Source organism: Dromiciops gliroides, chromosome 5 (assembly GCF_019393635.1).
Source record: "Dromiciops gliroides isolate mDroGli1 chromosome 5, mDroGli1.pri, whole genome shotgun sequence".
In the NCBI taxonomy this organism is placed as follows: Eukaryota; Metazoa; Chordata; class Mammalia; order Microbiotheria; family Microbiotheriidae; genus Dromiciops; species Dromiciops gliroides.
Window position 1 is genome coordinate 28,597,840 of NC_057865.1, and position 6,444 is coordinate 28,604,283.

Below are 6,444 nucleotides of genomic sequence, written 5' to 3' on the forward strand. Positions count from 1 at the left end.
TTGCCTTTTCAGACAGATCTAACGGGAAGCAAATTTTTCCTGATGTCAAGATTAAATCAGCCACTTTCTGGCTTCTACCCATCCTGCTTAGTTCTATCGGGCTCCATCATAACAAATCTAATCCCCTCTCTTCAGGTGATCATCTTTCTGATACTCAAAGACACTTGCAGAATCCCATTCTGCCTCCCGCCAAGCCTTCTATGTGGGCATAAAGTCTCTAGGCTAAAGACTGGCATCATACTTCCAGAGTGGGTATGGAGGGATGGTTGTGAGAAGCCACCCTGAAGCAGCCTGAAGTTAATCTCTGAATGTAAACACCAACCACATGGGAGACATGACACTCATATACAATACCAGTTATGAGATTTCAGAAACTAATGAACTACTAAAACTGGCGCCAAATCACAGGCTGTTAGAGTTCAAAGGGATGCTAAAGTTCGTCTGGTTCAACAACCTTGGGTAGGGTTGACTTGTCCAAGATACAAACATGCACACACATACACACACACATACTCACACACACACTCACACACACACATACTCACACACACACACACACACACACACACACACACACACACACACACACTGACAAAAATACCCTCTCAGCTCTTTAGGGTACCGTTACTAAAGTGTAATTCTCACTGCAGGGCTCCTACCAAAGGCCCATGAAGATCAGGAGTCAGAAAACTATTCAGGGTAGTGAGGGTGTGGAAGGACCTCCATCTCCAGCAATCAGTGAGAAAGAGACAAGAGAACTCATGTTCCATCTAGCTCTCAGACCTCTCTGGCTCTCTCTGTCATTTGGGAGGACCACTAAAGTCCAAATGCTGGTTTTAAGACAGGTGTTTCCACTTTTCATATCACCTTGTTTCATGGAGCTTTAAAACGACTCTTCTATATTGAGTGACTATGTCACTGCCCTGATCAAGAATCTTCAGTGGCTCCCTATGGCCTTTTGGATGAGGCACAAACTCCTAGGTTGACATTTCCAGCCTCCCACAGTGTCGCCTCAGCCCACTTTTCAAGAGTTATTTTCCATTATTCCATTTCCCATACTATATGCTCCAGAGAAAACAACTTGCTTATGGTTCCCAAGGATTTCTTACTCTATTGAGGCAGTTTCACCTGCTTGGAATAATGCACCCCCTCCTCATCTCTGTTTCTTGGAATTCTTATCTCCCTTTGGGGCTCATCTCATGTCTTTGGATAACCTGCCATCCAGCATGGTGCCTTACATAGAGTAATTGCCTAATGATGTTTTGTCAAATGGAAGTGAATCCTATATACAATTGGCCACTGGAGTTCAATGGATTTACGGTCACTTAACAGAAAAGAGAGCTGATTTAGATCTAGAGGACGTGGGTTCAAGCCCTGGCTGAACCATTTACTACCTGGGTGGTCTTAAGACTATCACTTACCTCCTTGTTCTCAGTTTCCTCATCTGTACAATGAATAGCCTGAACCAGATGACCTTGGGTAGGGCCCTTGGAAAAGTGTAAAAGTTTTGGAGACGGAAGACCTATATCTAAATTTGGCCTGTGTCACTCACAACTTCTGTGACCCTAGGCAAGTCACTTAACTCCGAATTTGACTGCAAACTCCTTGAGGGAAGGGACTTTCTTTTGCCTTTCTTTGTATCCCCAGGACTTACTATGTGCTTGGCACATAGTAGGGTTGGAATAAATGTTAGCTGAATGGCCAACTGAGGGGGAGTTGGACTAGTTGGCTTCTGAGGTTTCCTTTCAGGATCAAATCTGTGATTTCTGCATGATTGATTCTGTGACCTCTTCCAGCCCCAACTCTATGAAATCTTTAATTTTTTCTTTCTAGAATTTAGCCAGTGGAAATGACTGAGCTTCCTTAATGCCGACTGGGCCACACAAACCAAGCCACTCACTGTAATGAGGCCCTACTGGGTGTGTGTGGGGAAACAAAACATCAATCCCTGGGGAGGGGGACACTGGCGAGCAGGGTCTTATTACCCAACTAGAGGGCGTAAAGTTTTTAAAACAACTTCTCTACTACTTCCCTGTTCCTTTTTCTTCTGCCCTATACTCCAACATTTTAAAGTGATTGGGTTGTTGTTAATCCCTTGGAGAGAGCATGGTTTGTAACGGCTGTGAAAGGCACAGGCATTTGGCAGACAGGAGACCTCTTTCCTTGAGGTGTCATTGCGTTTACTCAGATGCTTACCCCGCTCTTCCAGCTCACAGGAAATAACAACAATAAATAAATATTAACTTGGCTCTCTGTGACGGAGATCCTGGCAGAGAAGGCAAGCCTTTTTTAGATAACACCTTGGCTATCTGCCCCTGATAAGCTTTGTCTACACAGCCCAAGCCTAGGAGGGGGGCTGGTGGCATGGCTTGTCAAGTGAACTTAGGGAGATCTGAAATAGAAATCTACATGCTTAGGATGTTAGACACAGGTCGGCTCTTCCCCCTGCCCCTTTTCACTTTAGTTTAACAATTGTAATTGTACTTTATTGAGTACCAGTCATGTGCCACTGGAGACTCAAAGCCCAAAGCAAGAGTAAACCTCTATGTGAAGGTCTTCTTTGATGAGCCTTTTAAGAATCTAGCAGCTTTAAGAAGAGATTCTCAAGCCCAAGAAGCCCTATGCACCATTCTGAGATGTCTACTTCAACTCAACAATATGTTTATTGCATTGCAGACTCTAGGGAAGCACTAGAAATATAAAGACACTGAGAATGAATGAATGAATGAGTGAGTAAATGAGTGAATGAATGAAAGAAATATGTGCCCAAGACTGTGCTAAGTAATGAAGATGGAAATACAAAATTGGAGATAAACCTTGCCTCGAGAAGTGTATGTTCAGGACAGCTAGGTGGCACAGTGGATAGAGCACCGGCTCTGGAGTCAGGAGTACCTGAGTTCAAATCCAGCCTCAGACACTTAACACATACTAGCTGTGTGACCTTGGGCAAGTCACTTAACCCCAATTGCCTCACTAAAAAAAAAAAGTGTATGTTCTAATGGAATAATATCTGTAAAGTGCTTAGCACAGTGACAGCACATAGTAGATGCTATATAAATAATAGCCATGATGAAGAAGATGATGATGAAAAAGAAGAAGGAGGAGGAGGAGGAGGACGAGGAAGAGAAGAAGGAAGAGGAGAAGTGATGGCTAGGCAAGAGTATATTAATTTGGAAAGTCATAGAATGGTGAGTGGAAGCTTTGGAGAGTAAGGTAACATATCCTTTTCAGTAGCAATTTCAACAAACTTCATAAATGTTTGTTGAATTGAATCCCTAAAAGAGCTTTGAAAAGTGCCACCAGCCACTCACCTCTTAGTTCCTTCAAATTGTCTGAGTTCTTGAGCTCTCTCTTGTTATCTGAATTTTACCAATTTAGAGAATCATTTGGCTTGAGAAGCAGCCTCTCTTAAACAAGGAAATAACTCTAGGAGGGTTAAAGGGCCATTAGTCATTCATACATGGATGAAGAATTAATCTCCCCATTGTTGATGGAGGGAATGAAAATTTTGGTGTTCTCATCTCCCATGGATGGATCACTCCACGTTGTCTATACAACCAGCCCTCAGTTCTTACCTAAGTTGCAGTCAGTCTCATTTCACCAACTGCCTGCTGGGTACCTCCACCTTGATGTCTATCAGGCACCTCGAGCTCAATGCATTCAGAGTAAGAGTTCAAACCCAGGACTCAGGGCTGTTTCCATTGGCAGCATCGCCTGAATGGGGCAGCTCCCCACCCCTTGATTGGCCACTCCCACCCCCACCCCGAACCACTCACTCACTTATCCCACTTAGGTCCTTGGAGCGCAGATGGATAGAGAGCTAGATACTTGAAAAGGAAAATGGGATTAATAATAACAACAAAAGATTGTTTGCTCTTTGGGCACATTCAACCTGAGTAATTTAGTAGCTGAGATGCTGAGTTTCTGTCTTCCACTCTCCCTGTACACCTGAGCAAATGAAGACATTCCTTTGAAATGTCCCTACTCTGCAAGCCTTCCTTAACAGCTACCTCAAGAACCAGCAACCTCCCTGGAGCTAGACTTAAGATGGCTCACTTCCCCCCCCCCACCCAGCTAAGAGTATGGGTTATCCTCTGCTTGGGTCCCAAATTCTTTAATTCCTTCTTTCTTTCCTTGTGTCACAAGGGATTGAGAAAGACTTGACGATCCGAAAAAAGTAAACCAGAGTGAAGGAAGAGAAATAATAAACAGTAAAGAGAGAATAATAAAGCAGAAGGGAGATGGGCAAAAATAACTCTACAGAAGGGCAGATGTAAAGGAAAGACACGAACTGATGCTTTGAGAGAACTTTTATATTTCTAGAAAAGCTCGATGGATTATAAGGAAGCAGTGAGACAAGCACAAAGGAATCTGAGGCAAGGACTGAGAAAAGGGAAAGAGACTAAGAGGGAGGGTAAGAAGATCAATGAAGAGAGATGGATGTGGGGGGGAGACTAATTGGATTGCAGATATTATCCCCATGGCATTTAAGAATATCAGCTTTTCAAATGCTCCCAAATGTTGGAAAATATAGGGAACTTGTTTTTGACTTTTTTTGGGGGGGGGAGGGGTCTGACCACTCAAGTCCTGTTTTTTGTTTTGATTTGTGTCTTTCCTCCACTAAAAGCAATTTCCCTGGAGGTTGGCATGTGGGATAAATCACGGAAAGGAAGAAGGGGAAAAATAATTCAGTGGGAAGGAAGGATTCCTTCTGACAAGGACTAGCTGGGTCAGGGGAGTTTTCAAGGCAACAGCATTCCGGAAAGCATAGGCCCAGGAAAAACCCAGTCGGGGGTTAGGGCTCTCTGCCCAGAGCCATGCGGGAGTCCTGGGAGCATCGAGTGCCAGGGACAGAGTTGGAGTTCCTAGGAGCTCTGGTTTACATTAAAGACTGGGTTCACAGGAGGGATAGGGAGCTCGGGAGAAAAACAATCTGGATGATTTGAGCCTTAGGCTGAGAGTCAGGAGCTCTAGCACTCTGAGCAACCTTTTTGTGACTCTGCTGTCACATTGAGACCCTGTATAGAAGGTGGGGACCAAGAGAACTTGCCCCACTCCCCTTCATGGCAGAATCCAATGATTCTTCCATGGACCTTTTGGAAGCCACATGATAGCCTTGGCTTAGAAACACCATGGTTAGGCCTTGAGCAGAACAATCCTTAATTTGTTTTCTTGCCCTTTCCTGATCCGCCAGAGCACTGGCTTTGGAGTCAGACCACCTGGGTTCGAATCCTTTCTCTGCCCCTTACCTATATACCATTGGGCAAATCATGCCCTCACTCTGGATCTGTTTCTTTATCTGTAAAAGAAGAGTCTTGAATGAACAGATGTCTAGTCTTAAATCTATGATGCTAAGGACTGTGGTAATTGGGTTAATTCTTTATTCCTTTCCTAACTTTTGACTCACTGGTTTAAGTCAGTCTCATGATCATAGCATCACAGATTTAAAACAAAAAGGAACCTAAAAGATCAGCTAGTCCAAAAAAAGTTTATTTAAGAGATGAGTAAAATGAGTCCAAAAAAAGGGAAAGTGTCTTGTCAGAGCAAGAGAGGTAAAAAATGCCCAATTATATATAAATACTTGTTTCTTATTTGGTAGGTAGTTTTGTATAAGTTAATAAAAATAATGATGGAAATAATATTAATAGATATTTCTTTTATCCTTTGAGGGTTTTTTTTAATTGCAGGGCAATGAGGGTTAAGTGACTTGCCCAGGGTCACACAGCTAGTAAGTGTCAAGTGTCTGAGGCTGGATTTGAACTCAGGTCCTCCTGAATCCAGAGCCGGCACTTTATCCACTGCACCACCTAGCTGCCTCCTATCCTTTGAGGTTTGCAAAGTGATTTACATACATGACCTCATTTGGTCCCCATAATAAACTTGTGAGGCAGTGTTATTATCCCCATATTACTGATGAGGAAACTGAGGCACAGTAATGGTTAAGTAACTTTTCCAGGGTCACCCAGAAGACCTGTGTGTATGAAGCAGGAAATGTACTGAGGTTTTCCTGACTTGAAGGCCAGAACTCTATCTACTGTGCCAACCATGAGATAAAGAGATTGATTTCTCTGTGTGTGGCTCGTGGATTTATTCTCTTTTCTTCCCACTTTTTCTTTACAGGTGTGACCTCTATACTGGGCAGACCGACTTATTCTTCACTTTACATAGTAAAGGACTATCACAAATCACCCACCATATTTTATTTGGTTGGGATAAGAAATGCACACTCTTTGTAGGAAGTGGAAAGTGAGTAAAGAATGTCACAAAAGTTCCTTTGAGGTCAGCTGGCTGATTTCCCCTAGATATCAAATTCAGAAAGTGAGTTGCATTAAAAATCATTCATGTGATTTGTACGATGAGGGCCAAGGACATGTGCTATGTAGATGAGATGTCACTCAACTCTTCGGAATCTCAGTCTCCCAATCTGTACACAAACAATCCCCG